This window comes from Ranitomeya imitator, chromosome 4 (assembly GCF_032444005.1).
Source record: "Ranitomeya imitator isolate aRanImi1 chromosome 4, aRanImi1.pri, whole genome shotgun sequence".
In the NCBI taxonomy this organism is placed as follows: domain Eukaryota; kingdom Metazoa; phylum Chordata; class Amphibia; order Anura; family Dendrobatidae; genus Ranitomeya; species Ranitomeya imitator.
In genome coordinates this window covers 660,916,561-660,931,310 of record NC_091285.1, presented here as the reverse complement: position 1 = coordinate 660,931,310, position 14,750 = coordinate 660,916,561, and the positions used below count along the sequence as shown (strand labels likewise).

Genomic DNA, 14,750 nt, shown 5'->3' with positions numbered 1-14,750 from the left:
CACCATAACAGAACCAAGTAATAGTGCTAAACAGTGACTGAGTACCATCATACCATAGCCATGGTACATAACATTACCAGTGATCACTTGCTGCTGGTGCCAAAAAAGCAACCGAGCAGAACATGGTCACGGCTCTATACTGTCATAAACTAGCTGAAATCAAAGAAACTACGGTAACCAAGATATTTTTCTGAATAGTCACCATCATTTGTTTTTCAGTAGTTTTCTCACATCCTTAAATTATAGCGTTTATTGTTTTCCGCTTTATTAAAAGCATCCGCCCGAACAGGGACTTGAACCCTGGACCCTCAGATTAAAAGTCTGATGCTCTACCGACTGAGCTATCCGGGCTCTGTATCGAGTCGTGACTGAATACCGCCAAACCGTCACCATATACTAACAACAAATGTGATAAAATATCGCCAAACCACCACCACATAATAACACCAAATAGTGACTGAATACCGCCATACAATCACCACATAATAACACTGTAAACTGACTGAATATCGCCATGCAACACAAACATAATAACCTAAAATAGCGACAGAATACTGCCATACCACCACCACATAATAACAGCATATAATGACTGAACACCGCCATACAATTACCACATAAAATCACCAAATAGTGACTGAACACCATCCCAACATAAAAACACCAAATAATGACTGATTACCACAATACCATGACCACATAATAACACAAAATAGTGACTGAATACCGCCATACTAAGTTACACCCACTTTACTCTCGTGATGACCTCACGTGAGTCTGCTTGTGGGATGCCCTCAGCCGTTCAGAATTTTATGAAATTCCCAACTTATGTGATATCTTTACCCCTGAAGATCGCAAAAGGTTGAGATCGCCGCCATATCTTTTATCAGGATTTTACCACTACCCAGAGACCAAACATCACATGGCTGTTGTTAGCGATCTGTCTACTATTGATTTGTGGCTTATAGGCAGGAGTTACAGTTATGAAAATAAGCATCTTCTGAATATCACCATAACAGAACCAAGTAATAGTGCTAAACAGTGACTGAGTACCATCATACCATAGCCATGGTACATAACATTACCAGTGATCACTTGCTGCTGGTGCCAAAAAAGCAACCGAGCAGAACATGGTCACGGCTCTATACTGTCATAAACTAGCTGAAATCAAAGAAACTACGGTAACCAAGATATTTTTCTGAATAGTCACCATCATTTGTTTTTCAGTAGTTTTCTCACATCCTTAAATTATAGCGTTTATTGTTTTCCGCTTTATTAAAAGCATCCGCCCGAACAGAGACGTGAACCCTGGACCCTCAGATTAAAAGTCTGATGCTCTACCGACTGAGCTATCCGGGCTCTGTATCGAGTCGTGACTGAATACCGCCAAACCGTCACCATATACTAACAACAAATGTGATAAAATATCGCCAAACCACCACCACATAATAACACCAAATAGTGACTGAATACCGCCATACAATCACCACATAATAACACTGTAAACTGACTGAATATCGCCATGCAACACAAACATAATAACCTAAAATAGCGACAGAATACTGCCATACCATCACCACATAATAACAGCATATAATGACTGAACACCGCCATACAATTACCACATAAAATCACCAAATAGTGACTGAACACCATCCCAACATAAAAACACCAAATAATGACTGATTACCACAATACCATGACCACATAATAACACAAAATAGTGACTGAATACCGCCATACTAAGTTACACCCACTTTACTCTCGTGATGACCTCACGTGAGTCTGCTTGTGGGATGCCCTCAGCCGTTCAGAATTTTATGAAATTCCCAACTTATGTGATATCTTTACCCCTGAAGATCGCAAAAGGTTGAGATCGCCGCCATATCTTTTATCAGGATTTTACCACTACCCAGAGACCAAACATCACATGGCTGTTGTTAGCGATCTGTCTACTATTGATTTGTGGCTTATAGGCAGGAGTTACAGTTATGAAAATAAGCATCTTCTGAATATCACCATAACAGAACCAAGTAATAGTGCTAAACAGTGACTGAGTACCATCATACCATAGCCATGGTACATAACATTACCAGTGATCACTTGCTGCTGGTGCCAAAAAAGCAACCGAGCAGAACATGGTCACGGCTCTATACTGTCATAAACTAGCTGAAATCAAAGAAACTACGGTAACCAAGATATTTTTCTGAATAGTCACCATCATTTGTTTTTCAGTAGTTTTCTCACATCCTTAAATTATAGCGTTTATTGTTTTCCGCTTTATTAAAAGCATCCGCCCGAACAGGGACTTGAACCCTGGACCCTCAGATTAAAAGTCTGATGCTCTACCGACTGAGCTATCCGGGCTCTGTATCGAGTCGTGACTGAATACCGCCAAACCGTCACCATATACTAACAACAAATGTGATAAAATATCGCCAAACCACCACCACATAATAACACCAAATAGTGACTGAATACCGCCATACAATCACCACATAATAACACTGTAAACTGACTGAATATCGCCATGCAACACAAACATAATAACCTAAAATAGCGACAGAATACTGCCATACCATCACCACATAATAACAGCATATAATGACTGAACACCGCCATACAATTACCACATAAAATCACCAAATAGTGACTGAACACCATCCCAACATAAAAACACCAAATAATGACTGATTACCACAATACCATGACCACATAATAACACAAAATAGTGACTGAATACCGCCATACTAAGTTACACCCACTTTACTCTCGTGATGACCTCACGTGAGTCTGCTTGTGGGATGCCCTCAGCCGTTCAGAATTTTATGAAATTCCCAACTTATGTGATATCTTTACCCCTGAAGATCGCAAAAGGTTGAGATCGCCGCCATATCTTTTATCAGGATTTTACCACTACCCAGAGACCAAACATCACATGGCTGTTGTTAGCGATCTGTCTACTATTGATTTGTGGCTTATAGGCAGGAGTTACAGTTATGAAAATAAGCATCTTCTGAATATCACCATAACAGAACCAAGTAATAGTGCTAAACAGTGACTGAGTACCATCATACCATAGCCATGGTACATAACATTACCAGTGATCACTTGCTGCTGGTGCCAAAAAAGCAACCGAGCAGAACATGGTCACGGCTCTATACTGTCATAAACTAGCTGAAATCAAAGAAACTACGGTAACCAAGATATTTTTCTGAATAGTCACCATCATTTGTTTTTCAGTAGTTTTCTCACATCCTTAAATTATAGCGTTTATTGTTTTCCGCTTTATTAAAAGCATCCGCCCGAACAGAGACGTGAACCCTGGACCCTCAGATTAAAAGTCTGATGCTCTACCGACTGAGCTATCCGGGCTCTGTATCGAGTCGTGACTGAATACCGCCAAACCGTCACCATATACTAACAACAAATGTGATAAAATATCGCCAAACCACCACCACATAATAACACCAAATAGTGACTGAATACCGCCATACAATCACCACATAATAACACTGTAAACTGACTGAATATCGCCATGCAACACAAACATAATAACCTAAAATAGCGACAGAATACTGCCATACCATCACCACATAATAACAGCATATAATGACTGAACACCGCCATACAATTACCACATAAAATCACCAAATAGTGACTGAACACCATCCCAACATAAAAACACCAAATAATGACTGATTACCACAATACCATGACCACATAATAACACAAAATAGTGACTGAATACCGCCATACTAAGTTACACCCACTTTACTCTCGTGATGACCTCACGTGAGTCTGCTTGTGGGATGCCCTCAGCCGTTCAGAATTTTATGAAATTCCCAACTTATGTGATATCTTTACCCCTGAAGATCGCAAAAGGTTGAGATCGCCGCCATATCTTTTATCAGGATTTTACCACTACCCAGAGACCAAACATCACATGGCTGTTGTTAGCGATCTGTCTACTATTGATTTGTGGCTTATAGGCAGGAGTTACAGTTATGAAAATAAGCATCTTCTGAATATCACCATAACAGAACCAAGTAATAGTGCTAAACAGTGACTGAGTACCATCATACCATAGCCATGGTACATAACATTACCAGTGATCACTTGCTGCTGGTGCCAAAAAAGCAACCGAGCAGAACATGGTCACGGCTCTATACTGTCATAAACTAGCTGAAATCAAAGAAACTACGGTAACCAAGATATTTTTCTGAATAGTCACCATCATTTGTTTTTCAGTAGTTTTCTCACATCCTTAAATTATAGCGTTTATTGTTTTCCGCTTTATTAAAAGCATCCGCCCGAACAGGGACTTGAACCCTGGACCCTCAGATTAAAAGTCTGATGCTCTACCGACTGAGCTATCCGGGCTCTGTATCGAGTCGTGACTGAATACCGCCAAACCGTCACCATATACTAACAACAAATGTGATAAAATATCGCCAAACCACCACCACATAATAACACCAAATAGTGACTGAATACCGCCATACAATCACCACATAATAACACTGTAAACTGACTGAATATCGCCATGCAACACAAACATAATAACCTAAAATAGCGACAGAATACTGCCATACCATCACCACATAATAACAGCATATAATGACTGAACACCGCCATACAATTACCACATAAAATCACCAAATAGTGACTGAACACCATCCCAACATAAAAACACCAAATAATGACTGATTACCACAATACCATGACCACATAATAACACAAAATAGTGACTGAATACCGCCATACTAAGTTACACCCACTTTACTCTCGTGATGACCTCACGTGAGCCTGCTTGTGGGATGCCCTCAGCCGTTCAGAATTTTATGAAATTCCCAACTTATGTGATATCTTTACCCCTGAAGATCGCAAAAGGTTGAGATCGCCGCCATATCTTTTATCAGGATTTTACCACTACCCAGAGACCAAACATCACATGGCTGTTGTTAGCGATCTGTCTACTATTGATTTGTGGCTTATAGGCAGGAGTTACAGTTATGAAAATAAGCATCTTCTGAATATCACCATAACAGAACCAAGTAATAGTGCTAAACAGTGACTGAGTACCATCATACCATAGCCATGGTACATAACATTACCAGTGATCACTTGCTGCTGGTGCCAAAAAAGCAACCGAGCAGAACATGGTCACGGCTCTATACTGTCATAAACTAGCTGAAATCAAAGAAACTACGGTAACCAAGATATTTTTCTGAATAGTCACCATCATTTGTTTTTCAGTAGTTTTCTCACATCCTTAAATTATAGCGTTTATTGTTTTCCGCTTTATTAAAAGCATCCGCCCGAACAGGGACTTGAACCTCAGATTAAAAGTCTGATGCTCTACCGACTTAGCTATCCGGGCTCTGTATCGAGTCGTGACTGAATACCGCCAAACCGTCACCATATACTAACAACAAATGTGATAAAATATCGCCAAACCACCACCACATAATAACACCAAATAGTGACTGAATACCGCCATACAATCACCACATAATAACACTGTAAACTGACTGAATATCGCCATGCAACACAAACATAATAACCTAAAATAGCGACAGAATACTGCCATACCATCACCACATAATAACAGCATATAATGACTGAACACCGCCATACAATTACCACATAAAATCACCAAATAGTGACTGAACACCATCCCAACATAAAAACACCAAATAATGACTGATTACCACAATACCATGACCACATAATAACACAAAATAGTGACTGAATACCGCCATACTAAGTTACACCCACTTTACTCTCGTGATGACCTCACGTGAGTCTGCTTGTGGGATGCCCTCAGCCGTTCAGAATTTTATGAAATTCCCAACTTATGTGATATCTTTACCCCTGAAGATCGCAAAAGGTTGAGATCGCCGCCATATCTTTTATCAGGATTTTACCACTACCCAGAGACCAAACATCACATGGCTGTTGTTAGCGATCTGTCTACTATTGATTTGTGGCTTATAGGCAGGAGTTACAGTTATGAAAATAAGCATCTTCTGAATATCACCATAACAGAACCAAGTAATAGTGCTAAACAGTGACTGAGTACCATCATACCATAGCCATGGTACATAACATTACCAGTGATCACTTGCTGCTGGTGCCAAAAAAGCAACCGAGCAGAACATGGTCACGGCTCTATACTGTCATAAACTAGCTGAAATCAAAGAAACTACGGTAACCAAGATATTTTTCTGAATAGTCACCATCATTTGTTTTTCAGTAGTTTTCTCACATCCTTAAATTATAGCGTTTATTGTTTTCCGTTTTATTAAAAGCATCCGCCCGAACAGGGACTTGAACCCTGGACCCTCAGATTAAAAGTCTGATGCTCTACCGACTGAGCTATCCGGGCTCTGTATCGAGTCGTGACTGAATACCGCCAAACCGTCACCATATACTAACAACAAATGTGATAAAATATCGCCAAACCACCACCACATAATAACACCAAATAGTGACTGAATACCGCCATACAATCACCACATAATAACACTGTAAACTGACTGAATATCGCCATGCAACACAAACATAATAACCTAAAATAGCGACAGAATACTGCCATACCATCACAACATAATAACAGCATATAATGACTGAACACCGCCATACAATTACCACATAAAATCACCAAATAGTGACTGAACACCATCCCAACATAAAAACACCAAATAATGACTGATTACCACAATACCATGACCACATAATAACACAAAATAGTGACTGAATACCGCCATACTAAGTTACACCCACTTTACTCTCGTGATGACCTCACGTGAGTCTGCTTGTGGGATGCCCTCAGCCGTTCAGAATTTTATGAAATTCCCAACTTATGTGATATCTTTACCCCTGAAGATCGCAAAAGGTTGAGATCGCCGCCATATCTTTTATCAGGATTTTACCACTACCCAGAGACCAAACATCACATGGCTGTTGTTAGCGATCTGTCTACTATTGATTTGTGGCTTATAGGCAGGAGTTACAGTTATGAAAATAAGCATCTTCTGAATATCACCATAACAGAACCAAGTAATAGTGCTAAACAGTGACTGAGTACCATCATACCATAGCCATGGTACATAACATTACCAGTGATCACTTGCTGCTGGTGCCAAAAAAGCAACCGAGCAGAACATGGTCACGGCTCTATACTGTCATAAACTAGCTGAAATCAAAGAAACTACGGTAACCAAGATATTTTTCTGAATAGTCACCATCATTTGTTTTTCAGTAGTTTTCTCACATCCTTAAATTATAGCGTTTATTGTTTTCCGCTTTATTAAAAGCATCCGCCCGAACAGGGACTTGAACCCTGGACCCTCAGATTAAAAGTCTGATGCTCTACCGACTGAGCTATCCGGGCTCTGTATCGAGTCGTGACTGAATACCGCCAAACCGTCACCATATACTAACAACAAATGTGATAAAATATCGCCAAACCACCACCACATAATAACACCAAATAGTGACTGAATACCGCCATACAATCACCACATAATAACACTGTAAACTGACTGAATATCGCCATGCAACACAAACATAATAACCTAAAATAGCGACAGAATACTGCCATACCATCACCACATAATAACAGCATATAATGACTGAACACCGCCATACAATTACCACATAAAATCACCAAATAGTGACTGAACACCATCCCAACATAAAAACACCAAATAATGACTGATTACCACAATACCATGACCACATAATAACACAAAATAGTGACTGAATACCGCCATACTAAGTTACACCCACTTTACTCTCGTGATGACCTCACGTGAGTCTGCTTGTGGGATGCCCTCAGCCGTTCAGAATTTTATGAAATTCCCAACTTATGTGATATCTTTACCCCTGAAGATCGCAAAAGGTTGAGATCGCCGCCATATCTTTTATCAGGATTTTACCACTACCCAGAGACCAAACATCACATGGCTGTTGTTAGCGATCTGTCTACTATTGATTTGTGGCTTATAGGCAGGAGTTACAGTTATGAAAATAAGCATCTTCTGAATATCACCATAACAGAACCAAGTAATAGTGCTAAACAGTGACTGAGTACCATCATACCATAGCCATGGTACATAACATTACCAGTGATCACTTGCTGCTGGTGCCAAAAAAGCAACCGAGCAGAACATGGTCACGGCTCTATACTGTCATAAACTAGCTGAAATCAAAGAAACTACGGTAACCAAGATATTTTTCTGAATAGTCACCATCATTTGTTTTTCAGTAGTTTTCTCACATCCTTAAATTATAGCGTTTATTGTTTTCCGCTTTATTAAAAGCATCCGCCCGAACAGAGACGTGAACCCTGGACCCTCAGATTAAAAGCCTGATGCTCTACCGACTGAGCTATCCGGGCTCTGTATCGAGTCGTGACTGAATACCGCCAAACCGTCACCATATACTAACAACAAATGTGATAAAATATCGCCAAACCACCACCACATAATAACACGAAATAGTGACTGAATACCGCCATACAATCACCACATAATAACACTGTAAACTGACTGAATATCGCCATGCAACACAAACATAATAACCTAAAATAGCGACAGAATACTGCCATACCATCACCACATAATAACAGCATATAATGACTGAACACCGCCATACAATTACCACATAAAATCACCAAATAGTGACTGAACACCATCCCAACATAAAAACACCAAATAATGACTGATTACCACAATACCATGACCACATAATAACACAAAATAGTGACTGAATACCGCCATACTAAGTTACACCCACTTTACTCTCGTGATGACCTCACGTGAGTCTGCTTGTGGGATGCCCTCAGCCGTTCAGAATTTTATGAAATTCCCAACTTATGTGATATCTTTACCCCTGAAGATCGCAAAAGGTTGAGATCGCCGCCATATCTTTTATCAGGATTTTACCACTACCCAGAGACCAAACATCACATGGCTGTTGTTAGCGATCTGTCTACTATTGATTTGTGGCTTATAGGCAGGAGTTACAGTTATGAAAATAAGCATCTTCTGAATATCACCATAACAGAACCAAGTAATAGTGCTAAACAGTGACTGAGTACCATCATACCATAGCCATGGTACATAACATTACCAGTGATCACTTGCTGCTGGTGCCAAAAAAGCAACCGAGCAGAACATGGTCACGGCTCTATACTGTCATAAACTAGCTGAAATCAAAGAAACTACGGTAACCAAGATATTTTTCTGAATAGTCACCATCATTTGTTTTTCAGTAGTTTTCTCACATCCTTAAATTATAGCGTTTATTGTTTTCCGCTTTATTAAAAGCATCCGCCCGAACAGGGACTTGAACCCTGGACCCTCAGATTAAAAGTCTGATGCTCTACCGACTGAGCTATCCGGGCTCTGTATCGAGTCGTGACTGAATACCGCCAAACCGTCACCATATACTAACAACAAATGTGATAAAATATCGCCAAACCACCACCACATAATAACACCAAATAGTGACTGAATACCGCCATACAATCACCACATAATAACACTGTAAACTGACTGAATATCGCCATGCAACACAAACATAATAACCTAAAATAGCGACAGAATACTGCCATACCATCACCACATAATAACAGCATATAATGACTGAACACCGCCATACAATTACCACATAAAATCACCAAATAGTGACTGAACACCATCCCAACATAAAAACACCAAATAATGACTGATTACCACAATACCATGACCACATAATAACACAAAATAGTGACTGAATACCGCCATACTAAGTTACACCCACTTTACTCTCGTGATGACCTCACGTGAGCCTGCTTGTGGGATGCCCTCAGCCGTTCAGAATTTTATGAAATTCCCAACTTATGTGATATCTTTACCCCTGAAGATCGCAAAAGGTTGAGATCGCCGCCATATCTTTTATCAGGATTTTACCACTACCCAGAGACCAAACATCACATGGCTGTTGTTAGCGATCTGTCTACTATTGATTTGTGGCTTATAGGCAGGAGTTACAGTTATGAAAATAAGCATCTTCTGAATATCACCATAACAGAACCAAGTAATAGTGCTAAACAGTGACTGAGTACCATCATACCATAGCCATGGTACATAACATTACCAGTGATCACTTGCTGCTGGTGCCAAAAAAGCAACCGAGCAGAACATGGTCACGGCTCTATACTGTCATAAACTAGCTGAAATCAAAGAAACTACGGTAACCAAGATATTTTTCTGAATAGTCACCATCATTTGTTTTTCAGTAGTTTTCTCACATCCTTAAATTATAGCGTTTATTGTTTTCCGCTTTATTAAAAGCATCCGCCCGAACAGGGACTTGAACCTCAGATTAAAAGTCTGATGCTCTACCGACTTAGCAATCCGGGCTCTGTATCGAGTCGTGACTGAATACCGCCAAACCGTCACCATATACTAACAACAAATGTGATAAAATATCGCCAAACCACCACCACATAATAACACCAAATAGTGACTGAATACCGCCATACAATCACCACATAATAACACTGTAAACTGACTGAATATCGCCATGCAACACAAACATAATAACCTAAAATAGCGACAGAATACTGCCATACCATCACCACATAATAACAGCATATAATGACTGAACACCGCCATACAATTACCACATAAAATCACCAAATAGTGACTGAACACCATCCCAACATAAAAACACCAAATAATGACTGATTACCACAATACCATGACCACATAATAACACAAAATAGTGACTGAATACCGCCATACTAAGTTACACCCACTTTACTCTCGTGATGACCTCACGTGAGTCTGCTTGTGGGATGCCCTCAGCCGTTCAGAATTTTATGAAATTCCCAACTTATGTGATATCTTTACCCCTGAAGATCGCAAAAGGTTGAGATCGCCGCCATATCTTTTATCAGGATTTTACCACTACCCAGAGACCAAACATCACATGGCTGTTGTTAGCGATCTGTCTACTATTGATTTGTGGCTTATAGGCAGGAGCTACAGTTATGAAAATAAGCATCTTCTGAATATCACCATAACAGAACCAAGTAATAGTGCTAAACAGTGACTGAGTACCATCATACCATAGCCATGGTACATAACATTACCAGTGATCACTTGCTGCTGGTGCCAAAAAAGCAACCGAGCAGAACATGGTCACGGCTCTATACTGTCATAAACTAGCTGAAATCAAAGAAACTACGGTAACCAAGATATTTTTCTGAATAGTCACCATCATTTGTTTTTCAGTAGTTTTCTCACATCCTTAAATTATAGCGTTTATTGTTTTCCGTTTTATTAAAAGCATCCGCCCGAACAGGGACTTGAACCCTGGACCCTCAGATTAAAAGTCTGATGCTCTACCGACTGAGCTATCCGGGCTCTGTATCGAGTCGTGACTGAATACCGCCAAACCGTCACCATATACTAACAACAAATGTGATAAAATATCGCCAAACCACCACCACATAATAACACCAAATAGTGACTGAATACCGCCATACAATCACCACATAATAACACTGTAAACTGACTGAATATCGCCATGCAACACAAACATAATAACCTAAAATAGCGACAGAATACTGCCATACCATCACCACATAATAACAGCATATAATGACTGAACACCGCCATACAATTACCACATAAAATCACCAAATAGTGACTGAACACCATCCCAACATAAAAACACCAAATAATGACTGATTACCACAATACCATGACCACATAATAACACAAAATAGTGACTGAATACCGCCATACTAAGTTACACCCACTTTACTCTCGTGATGACCTCACGTGAGCCTGCTTGTGGGATGCCCTCAGCCGTTCAGAATTTTATGAAATTCCCAACTTATGTGATATCTTTACCCCTGAAGATCGCAAAAGGTTGAGATCGCCGCCATATCTTTTATCAGGATTTTACCACTACCCAGAGACCAAACATCACATGGCTGTTGTTAGCGATCTGTCTACTATTGATTTGTGGCTTATAGGCAGGAGTTACAGTTATGAAAATAAGCATCTTCTGAATATCACCATAACAGAACCAAGTAATAGTGCTAAACAGTGACTGAGTACCATCACACCATAGCCATGGTACATAACATTACCAGTGATCACTTGCTGCTGGTGCCAAAAAAGCAACCGAGCAGAACATGGTCACGGCTCTATACTGTCATAAACTAGCTGAAATCAAAGAAACTACGGTAACCAAGATATTTTTCTGAATAGTCACCATCATTTGTTTTTCAGTAGTTTTCTCACATCCTTAAATTATAGCGTTTATTGTTTTCCGCTTTATTAAAAGCATCCGCCCGAACAGGGACTTGAACCTCAGATTAAAAGTCTGATGCTCTACCGACTTAGCTATCCGGGCTCTGTATCGAGTCGTGACTGAATACCGCCAAACCGTCACCATATACTAACAACAAATGTGATAAAATATCGCCAAACCACCACCACATAATAACACCAAATAGTGACTGAATACCGCCATACAATCACCACATAATAACACTGTAAACTGACTGAATATCGCCATGCAACACAAACATAATAACCTAAAATAGCGACAGAATACTGCCATACCATCACCACATAATAACAGCATATAATGACTGAACACCGCCATACAATTACCACATAAAATCACCAAATAGTGACTGAACACCATCCCAACATAAAAACACCAAATAATGACTGATTACCACAATACCATGACCACATAATAACACAAAATAGTGACTGAATACCGCCATACTAAGTTACACCCACTTTACTCTCGTGATGACCTCACGTGAGTCTGCTTGTGGGATGCCCTCAGCCGTTCAGAATTTTATGAAATTCCCAACCTATGTGATATCTTTACCCCTGAAGATCGCAAAAGGTTGAGATCGCCGCCATATCTTTTATCAGGATTTTACCACTACCCAGAGACCAAACATCACATGGCTGTTGTTAGCGATCTGTCTACTATTGATTTGTGGCTTATAGGCAGGAGCTACAGTTATGAAAATAAGCATCTTCTGAATATCACCATAACAGAACCAAGTAATAGTGCTAAACAGTGACTGAGTACCATCATACCATAGCCATGGTACATAACATTACCAGTGATCACTTGCTGCTGGTGCCAAAAAAGCAACCGAGCAGAACATGGTCACGGCTCTATACTGTCATAAACTAGCTGAAATCAAAGAAACTACGGTAACCAAGATATTTTTCTGAATAGTCACCATCATTTGTTTTTCAGTAGTTTTCTCACATCCTTAAATTATAGCGTTTATTGTTTTCCGTTTTATTAAAAGCATCCGCCCGAACAGGGACTTGAACCCTGGACCCTCAGATTAAAAGTCTGATGCTCTACCGACTGGGCTATCCGGGCTCTGTATCGAGTCGTGACTGAATACCGCCAAACCGTCACCATATACTAACAACAAATGTGATAAAATATCGCCAAACCACCACCACATAATAACACCAAATAGTGACTGAATACCGCCATACAATCACCACATAATAACACTGTAAACTGACTGAATATCGCCATGCAACACAAACATAATAACCTAAAATAGCGACAGAATACTGCCATACCATCACCACATAATAACAGCATATAATGACTGAACACCGCCATACAATTACCACATAAAATCACCAAATAGTGACTGAACACCATCCCAACATAAAAACACCAAATAATGACTGATTACCACAATACCATGACCACATAATAACACAAAATAGTGACTGAATACCGCCATACTAAGTTACACCCACTTTACTCTCGTGATGACCTCACGTGAGTCTGCTTGTGGGATGCCCTCAGCCGTTCAGAATTTTATGAAATTCCCAACTTATGTGATATCTTTACCCCTGAAGATCGCAAAAGGTTGAGATCGCCGCCATATCTTTTATCAGGATTTTACCAGTACCCAGAGACCAAACATCACATGGCTGTTGTTAGCGATCTGTCTACTATTGATTTGTGGCTTATAGGCAGGAGTTACAGTTATGAAAATAAGCATCTTCTGAATATCACCATAACAGAACCAAGTAATAGTGCTAAACAGTGACTGAGTACCATCATACCATAGCCATGGTACATAACATTACCAGTGATCACTTGCTGCTGGTGCCAAAAAAGCAACCGAGCAGAACATGGTCACGGCTCTATACTGTCATAAACTAGCTGAAATCAAAGAAACTACGGTAACCAAGATATTTTTCTGAATAGTCACCATCATTTGTTTTTCAGTAGTTTTCTCACATCCTTAAATTATAGCGTTTATTGTTTTCCGCTTTATTAAAAGCATCCGCCCGAACAGGGACTTGAACCTCAGATTAAAAGTCTGATGCTCTACCGACTTAGCTATCCGGGCTCTGTATCGAGTCGTGACTGAATACCGCCAAACCGTCACCATATACTAACAACAAATGTGATAAAATATCGCCAAACCACCACCACATAATAACACCAAATAGTGACTGAATACCGCCATACAATCACCACATAATAACACTGTAAACTGACTGAATATCGCCATGCAACACAAACATAATAACCTAAAATAGCGACAGAATACTGCCATACCATCACCACATAATAACAGCATATAATGACTGAACACCGCCATACAATTACCACATAAAATCACCAAATAGTGACTGAACACCATCCCAACATAAAAACACCAAATA

General features: G+C 39.8%; 7 non-coding genes across 7 annotated transcripts; all 7 read right to left on the bottom strand.

Moving 5' to 3' along the window:
- Positions 1 to 278: 278 nt before the first annotated feature.
- TRNAK-UUU (transfer RNA lysine (anticodon UUU)) lies at positions 279 to 351 on the bottom strand. Its single transcript has one exon. It is a non-coding gene; the product is annotated as a tRNA-Lys (tRNA).
- Positions 352 to 2,294: 1,943 nt separating this feature from the next.
- On the bottom strand, positions 2,295 to 2,367 carry TRNAK-UUU (transfer RNA lysine (anticodon UUU)). The gene has a single exon. It is a non-coding gene; the product is annotated as a tRNA-Lys (tRNA).
- Positions 2,368 to 4,310: 1,943 nt separating this feature from the next.
- On the bottom strand, positions 4,311 to 4,383 carry TRNAK-UUU (transfer RNA lysine (anticodon UUU)). The gene has a single exon. It is a non-coding gene; the product is annotated as a tRNA-Lys (tRNA).
- Positions 4,384 to 6,318: 1,935 nt separating this feature from the next.
- TRNAK-UUU (transfer RNA lysine (anticodon UUU)) lies at positions 6,319 to 6,391 on the bottom strand. Its single transcript has one exon. It is a non-coding gene; the product is annotated as a tRNA-Lys (tRNA).
- Positions 6,392 to 7,326: 935 nt separating this feature from the next.
- On the bottom strand, positions 7,327 to 7,399 carry TRNAK-UUU (transfer RNA lysine (anticodon UUU)). Its single transcript has one exon. It is a non-coding gene; the product is annotated as a tRNA-Lys (tRNA).
- Positions 7,400 to 9,342: 1,943 nt separating this feature from the next.
- TRNAK-UUU (transfer RNA lysine (anticodon UUU)) lies at positions 9,343 to 9,415 on the bottom strand. Its single transcript has one exon. It is a non-coding gene; the product is annotated as a tRNA-Lys (tRNA).
- A 1,935-nt stretch (positions 9,416 to 11,350) lies between these two features.
- On the bottom strand, positions 11,351 to 11,423 carry TRNAK-UUU (transfer RNA lysine (anticodon UUU)). The gene has a single exon. It is a non-coding gene; the product is annotated as a tRNA-Lys (tRNA).
- Between the last annotated feature and the right edge of the window lie 3,327 nt (positions 11,424 to 14,750).